Source organism: Pteronotus mesoamericanus, unplaced genomic scaffold, assembly GCF_021234165.1.
Source record: "Pteronotus mesoamericanus isolate MK-2021 breed Mesoamerican mustached bat unplaced genomic scaffold, CSHL_Meso_final scaffold_232, whole genome shotgun sequence".
Lineage (NCBI taxonomy): Eukaryota > Metazoa > Chordata > Mammalia > Chiroptera > Mormoopidae > Pteronotus > Pteronotus mesoamericanus.
The window spans coordinates 12,100,075-12,117,202 of NW_026555311.1; positions in this window are offsets into that span (position 1 = coordinate 12,100,075).

Consider the following 17,128-nt stretch of genomic DNA (forward strand, 5'->3'; position numbering starts at 1 on the left):
AACAAAAACAACAGTAAACTACATCAGTATTTATAAGTGCTTCGTGATACATTTAAAATTTTGTAAGAAAAAATGGCCATGGAGTGTTAAAATTCGCCCACAAATGCTAATGTATATCCCTGATACCAAGTAGATAGATGTATGTGTGCATGTATACACATAATTGATTTTATTGTATATTTATGGGTCAAAAATCAATATATCTATGTCTGTATATCTATGTAGAGGTAGAGATAAGAGATAGAGTTAAATGATTTGGAAATATGTCATAACCCCATAAAGAAATGCCATGGATACTTAAATTTACTAGCCGTGATAATGTATCATCACTTACATTTTTGCTTTACATATATGTTATATATTTCTAAACATTTTTGAGAAAAAATCTAAAAATAAGAGTGGCTCTCAGAGTTAAATTTGGAGGAAACATACCTTTTCCTTCTGAAAAAAAAAAACTAGTGAAAATTATATTCTTCACTTACTTTTAGGTGCTGCTACAAGGCACTTTCAGGTCCCCAGTTAAACGGTGTTTGAGACAAAAGGCAGTCAGTCCTGTATCATAATGAACTTCATAATTTAATATACAGAGTTAGTTTGCTCCATTGTTCTCCACCAGCCCAGGACTGAGATTTCATTGCAAAGACAGACAGTGGGTTCGTTTTTAAGCCAATAGGTAAAAGTACTGGGAAGAATTAAAAGTCTTAAAATTAAGTTAGTTGGGTGAATAAAATTGTCTCTTTTTCTTGAATCCATCAGTAGAGGCTTCCTTTTTGCATTATTCCAAAAAATAGTCTTTCCTAAAAATATAAAGCATTAGTCTCCACAGAACAAATTTTGCTACTGATTTATATGTAAGATTTGTTAAGATGCTGACATAAAGTGACTCCGAAAGCGGTGTGAGGCAGATTACAGGCATCTTCTCAAGAGCTTTAAAACTTCAGCATAGAGACCCTCCTCTCCCCTCATCCAAAGGCTCATTAGAATTTGGAAGGTGATGTTTATTTTGAAGAAAACTCTCCAGGAGATTATAATGGCCCTGCTCTTCACTGAAGAAGTAATTACTTAATTCACTTCCAATCTGAATTTTAAGAAATTAAGAACTCTTCCAATTACTTAGTGCACAGGTCCACAAGTTTACTGGTGTATGCACAAACTTCTTGAGCACATAAAAATGCATCTCCTTGGGCTCCCTTCTCAAAGATTTTGGTTCCCTTTTCTTGGGGAATCTGCATTTCACAAAGTGGCCCCCACCCCAGATAGTTCCAGTACAGCTTAGCTAAGGGTGTGATTTGATAACTACCAACCCCTAGACAGTGTTTTCCAGCCTGGAAGGTCATTAGAATTACCTTCAATATTTTTAAAAATACAAATTATTTTGCCCCATATTTTGTTAACCTGGTTGGTTGCAGAACTTAGTGTGTGTCTTTTATCTTTATTTTCATAAGTTCTTTAATCATATTAATTAAAATCTAGTTTGGAACCACTGCTTAAGAAACACTAGTAAATTTCATAATATTGTCCGTTTAGTCCTATTATACTGTCTATGTTCTCTTTACAATAAATTTGCTCAAAGAACATTTATGAAGTACCTACACTGTACCAGTAGAGGAGCTAGTGGGACACAGAGATGAAATAACATAGGGTAGCTTTGGAGATGTTCAGAGTGTAGACCTGAAGCCAGCCCTCAAATGTACAGTCACAATAGAGAGTAATGCTCACTTTAACAGAGATATTGGCAAGCTGCTAAATATAGTGATGCTCTGTACGCAATGATTTATCACATCATGTGAACAATGTAACTGAATCTATTTAGAAAAACACATCCTCTTTGACAAGAGTGAGAAAGACAGGGAACAGTTATTGACCGTCTACCATATGTTCTGATTTATGCTGGGTGCTTTTCCTATTTCATCCCATTTAATCCCTGCAACATCCCTTGAAATGGGTTGTATTATCATCCCTTTTTTACCAAAAAGGAAACTGCAGGTCAGAGTAGGTATGTGAAGGCTTTTTATCTAATCTAGAAAGTGTGTTCTACACAACATCTAAACCTAAATCTATCTGACTCCAAAGCTTATACATTTTCCTCTCCACCTGGCTAATGTTTACAGGGAGATGATAATCTAATATGTGCTTTACACAGATAGTTATTTGCTTCCCCACCCTTGATGTACTGATAATACTGGTAAACTGACTGCCCTCACCTCTAAATTGGTTTCTCAGGTTGATTCTTCTATAACTGAGGTGTAATTCCAATTTGGTCCTGGGAGAAGGTGAGTGTAGCTTCCACCTACTCTACCACCATCTTGGATCCTCTGTCCTTGCCTCTAATAAAAAATGTGCAAATATTTAGAAAATCTGCTATTTTAAATTATTCTAAATAAAGACTTAATGATAAAAAAGATACCGAAACTATTGATTACAGTGAGTTTTGAGGAATATCTGAATTTCATTTAACCATGTTATTTCTATCCCTGAACTATTACCTATATTTATATATTTCACCTTCCATTTTCCTCCTAGTAAGAATAACTCCCGAAAATTAAGTGTGTAGTTGGAACAAGCAAATGAGCATAGATACATATTCATATACATGTACATATGATATATTTGTGCATATATGTGTGTCGTGTGTATACATGTAAGTCACATGCACATAAAACATGTTTATATACATATATACACACATGCAGAATTGAGGGATCTATATCATTCTCTCTTTAATTTGCAGTCCTAGACATATGGAAATATAGCAATTGACAAGACAGACATGAGGTCTTTCCTCAAATGGCTTATTGTCTGGAAAATAATAAAGAAATAAAGTAACAAAAAATAAAAGAAAAAATATACATGTATACACATGTAAATGAGTGAACAGAATGAGAATGAAAGATTTGATAGTGACAATGAAACCTTCTCTTCTCTAATTTTTACAGTAGTTATTTTGGTGATCGTTTTTGTTGTTATGTTTGATCAGGCCTGGTTAGAAAGTAGAAACCATAACTCTGGTTGTAAAACAAATACAATGCATTTCATGTCTTCTTGAATTTAGTCAGAAAGTAAATAGTCCGTCCTAAATCTAAATAAGATACTAATTTATTTGAAAGCAACAAAAATTCAATATCCTCAGCATAAGAAATGTTCACATGATAAGAAAAAATTCTATCTCCTTGAGCTTTTCGAGAAACTGTGATACATTAATAAGAAGTTAATTACAAATTTAATTCCCTTATTGACAGAGAAAGCATTTATTGTCATTTGCAGCATGGCAGTAAGGGCTAATTTTTGTTATTTTTATTATAATAATGCACAGTTTTATTAGTTTAATAACTTAATAGGAAAAACTTGGAATAAAAATTACCTAACTTGAAGAAATCATTTTCTAATAGTGGAATTTCAAGCATCAGCTACAAGAGAATGTTATTCAGCAAGTATTTTTCTTATTTTTTAATTTTTTATTTTTAAATCATTTTTATTCTATTACAGTTGTCTCGGTTTTTCCCCCTTTTCCCGCCTCCACCCATCCCACCCTTTCCCCTTCTCCCACAGTCAATTCCCACTCTGTTGTCCATGCCTGTGGGTCATTCATACATGTCCATTGTTTAGTCCCTTCTTCTTTCCACCATTGTCCTCTTTTCCCATCCCCTCTGGTCACTATCAGTCTGCTCCATGTTTCCATGCCTGTGGTTTATTTTGTCTGTTAGTTTATTTTGTTGAATAGAGTCCAATTATAGGTGAGGTCATACAGTATTTGCCTCTCACCTACTGGCTTATTTCACTTAGCACAATATTCTCCAGTTCCATCCATGTTATCGCAAAAGGCAAGAGTTCTTTCTCTTTTTTTTAATGCAGATTGATTTTATTTATTTTTTTAATGTCAAAATCCATTATAAAATATTTAAAAATTTAAATCCATTATAAAGTCTCAGCAATTAGAACATGACACCAGCACAAAAATAATGAACTAGATCAATGAAATAAAATGAGCATTCTAGAAACAAATGTATGTATCTGTCTCACAATGTAATATATGATTAAATTTATATTTCAGATCAATGGATAAAATAAGGCTTATTCAGCAATAAGGTGCAAGGGCCACTATTACTTGAAATAAAACAAACATAGAGCCTTATTTCAGACATTATACAAGAAATATTCAGGTGAGTTAAAAATCAATATGTAGAATCTAAGGAGCTTTAGGAGAAAATACAAAGTAATATTTTTCTTACCCTGAAGTAAAATATTCAAACCCAGAAGCTATAAAGTTAAATATTGACAATATGACTATATTAAACATTTAAGACTATCCAGTAATATACATATAAAAAAAATTAAAAAACAAGTAATAGAATGGGAAAGTATTTGCCACACATCTAAAAAAGGGTTAGTACTTGTTTTTTTCTTTAAGGAAAAATTTCTACAAAACTTTAGTCAAAAAAAATGGATAAAGAATACCAAAAAGTCATTTAAAGCTTTTTAAAAATAATAGAAATAGGCAAGAAATATACAAAAACAGGTTTAGTTTCAACAAATAATAAAGTAACAATTTAAATAACATCATTGTCACAATCAGATTAATATGGATTAAGAATATTGGTAATATCAAATATTGGCAACTGTAAAAGGAACAGGGTGTTCATAGACTCTTCATCTTAAAGCAGTCCCTTTAGCATATTTTGCAGTGCTGGTTTAGTGGAGGTGTATTCTTTTAGTCTTCTTTTGTCCAGGAAACTCCTTATTTCGCCTTCCATTTTAATTGCGAGGCTTACCAGGTAGAGTAAGTCTTGGTTACAGGCCTTTGCTTTTCATTACTTGGAAAATTTTTTGCCATTCTCTTCTGGCTTATAATGTTTCTGTTGAGAAGTCAGCTGCTAGCCATACTGGTGGCTACCTTATATGTTACTACCTGTTTCTCCCTTGCTTCCTTTATGATTCTCTGTTTGTCTTTGATATTTGCCATTTTAATGATGATGAATCTTGGAGTGGGCCTCATTGGGTTCCTCTTGAATGGGACACTCTTGCTCCTCGACTGTGTGACTTTTTCTCTCCTCCAATTAGGGAAGTTTTCTATCATTACTTTTTCAAGCAGGTTCTCTATCCCTTCCTCCTCCTCTTCTCCTTCTGGTATCCATATTATACGGATATTATTATGTTTCGGGTTGTCCTGCATTTCCCTAAATGCCTCTTCATTCTTTTTGAGTTGTTTTTCATTTTCTTGCTCTTCCTGGGAGCTTTTTTCTACCTTGTCCTCCAGCTCACTGATTCAATCCTCGGCTTCATTGAGCCTGCTTTTGATTCCTTTTATTGTGTTCTTCAATTCAGAAACTGTATTCTTCATTTCCTCTTGCCTCTTATTGCTAATTTCTATGTCTTTTTTCATGCTGATATAGTTTGCAGTAATTACCTCATAGTTTTCCTGGAGTTTTTGGTAATTCTCTCTGAGCTCACTGACCTCATTGAGCTTCCTTAAAACCGTTGTTTGCAAATCAACATCTGATAGTTTATTTGCCTCTATTTCCTTTAGTTCTCTTTCTGGGGGTTCCTCTTTTCCCTTTGACTGGTGGTGGGGGCGGGTGTTTCTTTGTCTTCCCATTATTTGTGAGACTCTTCTTTTTAGCTTCTGCTTCTTAAGTTGATCTGTCTTGATTTCCTGACTTTGTGGTGTGAACTTCTATGGTAGGAGACCACAGTTTTTTCTTTCTGAATTGACTCTGATGACATCAGATGTTGTCCCTGTCTGACCTTAGGCAGTCTGTTCAAGACTTCCAGGAATCTACTATCTGTGGCTTCTCCTTCAGCTGTTAATCTAGTCACTCTGCACTCAGCAGGCCAATTTAGACAGCTCAGGGTGGGGCAGAGTCCCTTCTGGGGGCAGAGCTATTGAGTCCTCTCATGCTGCTGCTGCTCAGTGGGAGTGGTCTGCCTGAGCAAGATGGCTGCTTCCATATGTGGGATGAGTCAGCACCAAGATCCTGCCAGCTACTCTCTCAGTTCTCTCCTCAAAGCCTCCATCTCCAGTCTCTCCTCAGGCATCTCTAGCCTACTCTGTCCCCGCCTTTGCCGGAGACCAGGGCAAGTGGCTGCAAATGAAAATTTATGCATTGACCCTTTAAATAGCTCTTTGTCTCCAGCCATCTGTCTCTGGCAGACAACAATCCTGCTGCTTTTCACAGCTAATTGTTTTCTGTGTACCCTTTGGACTCTAGTCCTGTAGGCTGGAGCTCTCTGCTTTTGGTTTAGACCCCGCTCTTCTCAGTTGGATCCAACTGGCCCTTTCAATATCCTTCAGGTGCTGCTGTCCATGGGTGTCCCGCCTGCCTTCTTGAGTGTCTACTGCACTGCTTACCAGGTAGGTTGCATTAAAGCTGATTCTTCTGTCTCAGAGGTTATAATGCTCCTCTCTTGCTATTGTTTAGTTGTTTGTTCCAGGTGATTTCTCCACAATTTAGCTGTAATTCCAGGTTGGTCCTGGGAGGAGGTCAGTGTGATTTCCACTCACTCCTCCACCAGCTTGATTCTCCCAGCAAGTGTTTTTCTTATTGATCCTCATTCTCTAAAACTCTAAAGTGCTAGTATGGGACTAATGTGTGTGTAGCGGGGGTGGAGAGAGAGATTACATTTTTCATGCATAAGTTTTCTAAAGAATCTTATTTTGTGTAGTACATATATCAGAATAGTGAATGTTGCCACATAGTGTAAAAAGAAAAATCTACACATAAACAACACAACCAATTATCCAAGTGTCACCTTCACTAAAACACCAAATAGACCTTAAACAGTGAAAGAAAAAGAGAAAAGGAAAAAAATGAAGAAGAGGAGTCAGAGCAGAAGGGAGGAGAAGATGAAGAGAAGAGGAGAATGAGGAGAAAGAGGACAGAGAAGGAAGGAGAGGGAAAAAAAGGGAAGAGAGAGAGAAATACAAAATAATAGAATGGTCTAACCACCACTGAACACTCAAACTGACCTTAATTGACTACAGTCAATGCTGAGCAACTGTCAATAGATCAGCAAGGTCTGATCTAATCCAACACCTTCTTTTGATAGTCTAGTGGTGGATCTGGGATTAGAACATGAATTCATGGAACCCAGCCAAGACTTCCTTCCAATAACTCATGCTGCAGTATCTAAATTAGAATTTTTTACAGTGTTTCAGGACTTCTTGAGGTAGAATTGACAAAAATTGTATATATTTAGCATGTATTACTTGATATTTTGATATACATAATCATTGTGAAATAATGGTCACAGACAAGCAGGTAAACATATCCATCATTTCACATAGTAAAATGGGGATATCTTGGTTAAGAGGTACAATGTTTCAGCTATGCAAGAATGAGTTCTACACAAAAATGTAAATGTAAATAACAATGTACTATTACATAGTTGAAATTTGCTAAGAAAGTAGATCTTTTAAGTGCCCTAACCACCAAAAGGTTGATTTGAATGTTATATGTATAAATATTTAAATATATGTTGCTTCATGATTAAACTATAAATTTATTTGAAAGAATTACTAAATTTTTAAGAAGATATTATAAATTTTGTACTTTCTCATTAAATGCAGTAAGTCTGTAATTTGTACAATTCTGTAAAATTTGACAGTATTAAAAATGGATCTTCTTGAGTAATCATTCTCTTTATATCTGTTCAGCATAAAGCCATAAACCCACAAAATACTAAGTTTGGAACTATGTTACAGATACCATGCTACTGACCTGCTTCTGCTACTGAATTTAAAAAAATCACAGTGGCAAATATGAATTCTCAGTGACCCAAGAAAAACATTTTTTCTAATGACAGGAAAAGAGTTGAATAGACAATACCTTATTTACCTCTCTTTTTAGTTTATACCATTGTTTTCTGGAAAATATGTAATTCTAAAAAACTGTGCACTAGGCAAAGAGAATATGGTCTAATATATAAAATCATTCTTTGATTCCCAGTATTTGTTTTCGGATTCCCCCTCCAAAGAGCTCATGCTCCAAGGGGATACTTAATGAAGTAAGAGATCTGCCTCACTAACTCTTAGCTCAGATTTCTCTGCTCAGTATCTCCTTTCAGTTTTTTGTTTTGTTTTGTTTTTTTTTTTAATAAAATAACCCATCATGGACTGCCAAAGTTTAGGAACTTAATTTTTAAATCTCTCTTATTTCTCTATGGAATCTAAGGTATTTGAAAGAAACAAAACCCAAAACCTCTGAACCTTGACATAAAAAGGAATAAAAACAGAATAACATGGAATCCTCCACAAAACCAGCTATTGTTCTTCGTGATGTCAACAACTGCAAAGAAGACATCTAACACTGTGGATTCGTAGGCTCACCACAATTTTCCCTACTCCCCGTCCCTGCCCTTTGCCTCATAGGTTCATTGTCTTCACCAAAAACTAGAGTGAAATCTCAATGGCAAGCCACTACTTATTACCATCTTCTATTTGCCTGCTTATAGAATCTGAACAGCTATAACACTTTGAATGTGTTGATTCCTCTTATTTATTGAGCCTGTCCTTTTTCCCTTTCTATCACACCCAGTACTGTCTACCTTCTGGTGATTCTAAATTTCTACTTCAGTCTCTGGGAGTGACCTCTGTGGGAAAACACTCTTGAGATTACTAGGTGCCCTTTTTCCTTCAGATGAGAAAATCTATTAGGCACTGGCTAAGCAGTATCCTTTGGCAGAGAGTTGCATAGCCACATACATGATTTGATTTTTATCTGCGGGCTTCATTTGATTGAGAATTTTTTTTTTTTTTTTACCTGCTGGAAAACAGGGAATGAGAGTTGGTTTATCTTCCAACTCAGCAAGTTCTGGGTCCTTTCTGTGCCCTCTAAATTCTTCGTGTAAACTAGCCTGTCTGTTTCAGCTTATACCCCATTTCCTGGATCTTACCCTGCACTACTTATGGAGCAGCCTGGCACATTCAACACTCTATCTATAGATCTCTTTTGCCAGATCCATAGGTTCATTAGGTATATTCTCTATCTTTTACCTTACCAAAAGCAATTTACTACAGTGCCCTTCCCGGCCTCCAATTTTCACAGTGTTGTGGACTAAAAAGGTCATGGTGGTCAGTAATATCCCAGGCATATAACTTTTTAGTGAAATGTTTATCTTTTCTTTAACCAAGCCCTGTCCATTTTGTGTGTGTGTGTGTGTGTGTGTGTGTGTGTGTGTGTGTGTGTGAAGCTTGGCACACCTTTGAATTAAATGGTAACTTTTCTCAAGACATCACATAATTTTAATCACCTTGCTTTCTCCCACTTTTATGTAATCTTCCTTACAGTTCCTCCTTAATTTCAAGTTCATAAAAGAAACTGCAATATATTACTCTCATGAGCATTGAGATCTTGCTTCTGGGCAATCATCATCAGTTTTGGCTCAAAGAAACTCTTATACAAATTCTCTGCAGGTTTTGATGTTTATTATGTTACTACTGCTCTGTGAGCTTCCTGTAATAGTCTTGTGGTTCACTCTCTATCATTGACCCATCACTGGTCTCAAAGCCAATGCCGCATTTTTAGGTCTATATTATAGCTGCAATTTATATCTAGGTAACAATTTTTGTCTCAGTTAAACGTTTCTGCATTTTAAAAAAAAAATCACCCCCAGGACTTAGTGTCTTAAAATGATAATTTACTATTGCTCATAACCCTTGGATTGACCAGGAGGTTCTCTGTTAGGCTCCCATGTGACTGAGTGGGCTCTTGGCCCACTTGGGGTAAGAGGCTATAAGATGGCCTCTGTCACATGTCTGGGAATTTGTGCTGGGTGTCACCTAGGCCACTATTCTCATGTGGTCTCTCATCACTCAGAAGGCTATCCTAGGTTTCCTTAGATAGCAGTGGGAGCATTTCAAGAAGATGAAGCCTGGAGCTGCAAGGCCCCTCAAGACTAAGGCTCCATGGCTCAGACATCTCTTCTTCTGCCACATTCTATTGGCCAAGCAAGTCACAAAGCCAATTCAGATTCAAGATGTGTACAGAAATATATTCTTTCTGACAGAAGGAGCTACAAAAAAAATTGTGGCCATATTTAACCCACTACACTGTATAATGGATAATATAAGTATTTATAAGTTTAAAAAAGCAGAATAGTCTTAGGCAATGGAGTCCCTTTGACTCTGGAAAAGAATATGAATTTAAATTACTGCTCTACCCCTTTCTCATGAGACTTTGAGCAAACAATTTCTCGGGTTTGTTATTTGTCAACTAAAGACGTAACATCTACTTCTTTAAGTAAAATAATATATAAAATAGTCTTAATACATAAGTAGCTAATATCATTATTAGAGCAATTATTAAGAGAATGAAGGCAGCAAACTAATTCACAACATGTAAGACTTAATTATAAAGGAGGGAATGAGCTATCCAGAAAGAAAGAAATGAGGAATACAAAGAGGAGCAGGCAGGCCAGGCCATATAACAATGACAGATAAAATTTATCAAGCAGCAATTTTTTTTGCCAATTGTTCTACATATAACCTCACTGCATTTTTCAATGCCCACTATAACATGATTATTATCTTCATTTTCACTAAAAAATTAAAAAACTGGTTTTGCCGAGTCTTCTTAAGCATACAAAGTTATTAATTGGCTAAAGTGGGCTTGCAATCTAAGTGTGTGTCATTGTTTCTTTTAAAGAAAGAGTAATCATGCTATTCTGTGCTAGAGGTGTGGTTGCCTGACAAGACAACTGGTGACAAGTCAAATTAGAATCAGTTATGAGAGCAGTGAAAGCTAAAGTACAACTATAGGCTGGAATCTGCCTACCAAGATGAGCTTTCATCTGCAATGGTGGCTCTCAGAGTCTCCTTGGGTAGAGATTATTTATTCCTTTAATTCTGTTTAGTTCAACAAATGGTTACTGGGTCCTCACTGTGTACCTGGCATTTTATTAGGAGTCTGCATATACAATTTTATAATGCATGGGGATATAGATACAGACACAGATGTGCGTTAAAATTAAGGTTCTCACAGTTGTAAAGATACATTCTGGTCCATGTGGGAGGTTCCCAGGATCAGAGCAAAAGTACTGGTGGTCAAGATGAAGAGAAGCCTTAGGTAATTGGATATTTGGTGAGGGATAAAATATATTCAAAAAGAAAATTGAGACTTTTTAGCTCAGGGTGTCTGAATGTATGGTGGTGTCCTCAAAACAAGAAAAAATATAGGCTGATTTTTATGTGGAAGCAGCCCCAAATGTCCATGAGTAGATGAGTGGATAAAACAACCATGGGACATTTACACGATGGAATACTACTTGGTCATAAAAAAGAAGAAAATTTTACCCTTCGTGACAGTATGAATGGACCTAGAGAATGTAACACTAAGTGAAATAAGCCAGTCAGAAAAAGACAAATACCATAGGATTTCACTCATATGTGGAATCTAATGAACAAAATGAACTAACAATAACCATGGGGACAGACTCATAGATGGAGAGCAGGATGACAGCTATGTGGAGGTGAGGGGGAGGGACAGAACAAAAAGGAAAAAGGGCTCAGGGACATGGACCACAGTGTTGCGATTGCTGCGGGGAGAGGAGTATAAGGGAACTAAATGATAATGGAAAAAAATACAATAAAGATTAAATCCAAACTGAAAAAATATATATAGGCAAAGAAGCACATTTGAAATTTGAGTTTATTTCTTGGCAATGTCCAATATATGTACAAACGTATCTGGGTGAGAAGTGCACCAATCGATTCTGAAGTGAGACCGAATCTAGAGGTATTTCTTAAGAGTTATCAGCCTATAACACGACAGTTAAATGGAAGCCCTCTCAAGCTCTCCGGGAATCAATCACACAACTTCTTTGCCTAGTGAAAGTGGGGTTCAGGGAAGTTGTGGAGATTCAGGAAGCAGCTTGGTTCCTGCTTGTTTCCTGCTTGTTTCAGGCAAAGCCAAAGTGCCATGTTTGACTATGTTATTCCTTCTGCTGGCATCTACATTTTAAGTCGCATAGTTCTCATCTCAACTGTCGTATACTTAAGTTGTGGACAATGACAAATTGAAAAGAAGTTCCTGGATCTTTTCTAATTTAGGACCAACTGTATTTATTAATATTTAACCAGTACTACTTGAATATTAACTACGAAAATAATAAAGCAAAATTCAAGGTGGTTTTGTGCCTGTCATTATGATACATACTCTTACAATATTAGTTAATCCTCTCCCTAAATCTTTTAAGGTAGGCATTATTGGTACCACTTTAGAAATAGGGACACTGAAGTTAAGGGTAAATACAAGGTGGGGCAAAAGTAGGTTTACATTTGGGAGTATGCAAAACACAGACTTTATCCTTGTATTATTATTTATTAATTATTGTATTATTTTCCATATGAAAAATTATAAACCTATTTTTGCCTAACCCTGTATTAATGCTCTAAAAGTCACAGTTTGTGGGGGAAATGCTTAAAAACATTAAAACAATTTCTATTTCTAGAGCTCTTTGTAAAATAAGTTTTTAATGAGTTTCAATATATTTGCCTCAAAGAATAAAATCTACCATATAACTTTGTAACACCTTTTTGCTTTCACTGAAATGTCCCTCTCCCATCAACATTATTTTTCTTCCCTCGCCTCCTTCTTTCCTCTCTCTACGTGCATTGCTCCCTTTTATAGAGGACTCAAAATTCCTTGACTTTCTTACATAAAGGACATTTCCATTCTGCTTCACTTTAGGGTTTTATTCCTTTGTCATTGGAAATTTCTGCTGGAGGGTTTGCAGGGATAGAATCAATTCCTAAATGAGTCATCAAGTTCTCCAAGTCTTTGACATCTCAGATCCTATGGCCCATCTCCTTAAATACACTCTCGTCTAATTACTTTCTTGTCCCTTGACATTTCACTGCAAACATGTATTAAAAAGTAATCCTAGGTGTATCAATTCAAGAGCTCACTTTCTTTGTTTCTAAACAATAGCTGTTTCTGAGCCGTACTGGAGATTGGTTCCCTTACAAATTCGGTCTCCAATGGAAGACAGTACTTGAAGCACCTCAAAAAGTCTCTTAAGTGTCCTCATTTCCCTCTCCCATTCCCCTCAGCATCTGTTTTCCGTTTATTCTTTAAATCTTCTATCCTTTTACTTTCACTTTCACCTTCAGCAAATAATCCTAATACTTAATTCATGGCAAAAACAGCAATACCCTACAATATCTACTTCCTCCTCCATCTGTCCACCTACGTCATCACCCATACTTTAGAAGACTTTCCTCATGTGTTATCAGATGTGGTTCCCTTCTATTGATCTCTAATCCCTTGGCTGTATGATGGTTACATCTTCACCTTCACAACTCATATCTCTAGAGAGTATAGACATAAAAGACATCTTAGTAGCTCTTTTAAAAACATTTTTATCTTAATGTATTTCAATCTTACCAAATATTTTAAAATATTTGGATATATAATTATTAGGGCAAATCAAAATCAGTGAGAAGTAGTCAGCATGAACCTGGAGAAAAATCAGAATGAACTCCCAAGGCAACTGCTTCAATTCAGAGGAGGGCTGACAGAGAGACAAAGTTGTCTCCATAAGAAAGGAATTTGAAAGGAAGATGGAGATTAAAGATCTCAACCTCAACCCACATTTTTACAAAGGTCCTCAACCCAGATCTCAAGGACCCACACCTTTCCACCAGTCTGCCGGCTTTAGAACGGGAGACCTGGTGACACTGAGCACTTACCTGGGTTGCAGCTCTGCAGTCTTCACACTCATGCTGCCAGATATGCAAGTGGAGGAGAGGGGGCAACCCTTCAAAGCTTCCCTGGAGCTTTCCCATCTATGTTCTTATTTCTTTTATGCTCTCTGAGGCCCAAAGAGAAAAACTGGTAACTCCACAATTCTGATAATCTCTATCGTTTACAAAACAACTAAATTCCTCAGCCAATTCATGGTGTCTTTCCTCTCACTTGTACCTTATCTTATCCTATCAAGAATGGCAATGCGGCAGAGGAGATTCTAGCTTAAGCCATGGATTTCCCATGTCTCTTTTGTCCTGGTATGGCTGTTCTCTCTCAGCTTCTTTAAATATAAACCATTTGGTTTCAGACACCCAGCTCCATGGTGCCTTTTTTAGGTTCACTTACATTACAAATTATTATCGTCTCTCAGATTTCCAACAGGAAACAGTTGGCACACTCCCTTTAGAACAACTCAACAAGTATTTATTTACTAAGGGAGTATTTTGCAAGGATGTTGCAGGATGTATAGCAACTAAAGGGGATAGGACAGGATCCTAGGATTCATAAAAGCTATTATCATCCCTCAGCCAGAACAGGTGAGGGAAAGGAATGATTATCAAAGTCTGAAAAGAATATGTGGAGGAGAGAGGCTAACTTGCAAGTTCCTGCAGTCGAGGGACACAAACTTCCCGAAGTAACCTTAAAGGGAGGGAGGCAGGAGAATAGCTACCCTAACCTCACTCTTGATCTCCTTTGGGTACTCCTCTTTGGCCAATCCCAGCTGGAAGCTAAAAAATAAGGAAGACCACCAACGCAGTCCATTCAAGTCAGCCATCTGAGATAGAAAGCTGAAAAGGGGAGATGAAGACAGGACCTGGAGAGGAAACTGTTTGAGGTCTGGCTCACTTCTGTTATGACATTCTTCCATGCTCCTACTTCAGCTCTTCTAGTAACTAGGATCATTGTTGGTGACTTCCATGAAATCCAATACTTCCAGATTGCCTGAAAGAGGCCTCTCCAATCTTTGCTTTTGCAGCCCTTCCAATAATTTTCTAAGCCTGAAAGTCCTTATGTTAATTTTCTTTCTATTAAATATACCTAAAGTAGCTTCTGCTTTTCCAACCAAACCTGACTGATCCAAGAATATCACCTCTATTAAGCCAAAAAGGAAGCAATAAAAAAAAAAAAAACAAAGACCAACACAACTTTCCCCAATTCCTCTAGTCAGAAAAACGATGAGAGCTGAATAGAGAGGATTTTTTTCCTTTTGTTTCCTTTGAGACCTGTGATACTGAATGAAAGCTGATGAGACATCTGAAATAACATACATAGCTACATCTAAGGACATTGCATTTCAAGATCAATAGATTTAAATGTTTGTACACAACATTAAGGCAGATAGACAGAATAGAGGTTTGTTAAAATTCCTATAAAGGGAGGGGAAAGATGGTGGAGGAGTGAAAGGGAGTCACGCTGACCTCCTCCCAAAACCAAACTGGAATTGCAACTAAATAATGGAGTAATCACCTGGAAAGCAGTGGAGCGATAGTGGGAGAGGAGCCTTGGTGCCGCGGACAGTGGATTCAACTCTCACACATCCCAACAGGTGAGAATTGCGGTGGAGGCTCGGGAGGGTGGGCTGGGTGCCCACGGGCACTGGCACCAGAGGGACATTGAAACGGCCAGTTAGTGTCCCCCCAAGAAGAACGGGGTCTGAATCATAAACAGGAACCCCTAAACTACAGCAGCTAAAGCCAAGAAAATACAGACAAAACGCAACCCCAAAAAGCTTAGGGGTGCTCTCTGCCAGAGACAGGTGGCTGGGGATGCAAAGAGACATTTAAAGGGCCAACGCAAAAGTTGCAGCGGCAGCCACCCTCCTTGATCGCTGGGTAGAGGCGGCAGCAGGGTGGGCTGGTGCCTGGGAAAAAACTGGTGAGGAAAACTTTGTGAAGAGAACTGACACGGCGGTTGGTGGAACCCTGGTGATGGCGCGCCTCCCACTCTGCAACTACCATCTCACTCAGGCATAAGGGAATCAATTAACCTGCCTTTTGTGCACTCCGCACACAGCTTGTGTGAGCTGCAGGGCTGAGTGCAGACTGGCTGGGAGAGCCTTGAGGAGAGACTGCAGACGGAGGCATTGGGGAAAGAACGGGAGGAGGAACCGGGGAGTCCCGACTCCCTCCCCGTTCGGTAGTCTCCATTGTGGGCTGGAAAGGCGCGACCCCAAAGAGGCAGAAGCGGGGCGCGCATGAACCAGACGGCCCGCGATTGAAACGCAGTCCGCACAGGGGTTGGATCCTGGGCCGAAGGGGTCACAGAACTGCCCAGAGGCCCCTGAGAGGAGACTAGAAACGGAGGCATTGGGGAAAGAACGGGAGGAGGAACCGGGGAGTCCCGACTCCCTCTCTTTGCCGTAGTCTCCATTGCACGGGAAGAGGCCACACCCCCAAAGAGCCAAAAGCTGAAAAGCAAACATAGACACCCCCAAAACACCCAGAGCCGGTGCGCACACTTGCGCTGAGTGACCGGCGAGGGTTGGCGAGCGTGTATGTGACCCACGCGGGCTGGCCAACGCTTGCACCTGCCGGCAAGGCCTCCCACAGACTGGCACCCATACAGCCTGCGAGGGAGTGCACAGAGGGGCAAGGGCAGGCGTAAAATGACCTACCCGCCGCGATTGCGGAGCGGCCCACAAAATAAGTAGAGCTGCCCAGAGTCCCTGAAGGAGAGACCAGAAACAGGATTAACCGCGGAGTCCTAGAGCTGATTTCCTCCCATTTCTGTAGTCCCCATTTGGCAAGGGCAAGCAACGCACCCAAAGAGCCAAAAGCGGGGAAAACACACAATAGAAGACACTAAACTGACCAGTGCCGCGAACCTCGCGTGCCACGGAGGCCAGATGAGTACGGGAGGTCACGAATAAGCCCCCTGGTCTGGGGCAAGCACATGCGAGCCCAGGCAGGCGGGGGACCCTGCCGCGCTGGGAACGCTCTCAAGGAGGCCGCTTGAGAGCGCAGAGAGATCCCAAAAAATAGCTCAGCTCTGACCGAAGGGGTCAAAGGCCTGCTCCAAGCAGGAGTCAGACACAGGCATTAGACTCCTGGAAGGCTCAAACAAACAACCCAAGGCCGTATAGGGTCAACAACTGACATCATCAGAGGCAAGCCCAGAAAGAAAAGTACAGGACAAAAATACTTAACAGACTCTCACAAAAATGGGAAGAAAAAGAAGTTCCCCTCAAATGAGTGGAAAAGGGGACTCCCCACAGAGAGAGCTCAATGAAATAGAGGCAAGGGAACTATCAGATATGGAATTCAAAACAATGGTTCTAAGGAAGCTCAATGAGCTCAGCCAGCTCAAAGATAGCTATGAGAAACTGCAGAGAAACTATCAGGACCTTACAGCAAAGTATATCAGCCTGGAAAAGGACATAGAAACTA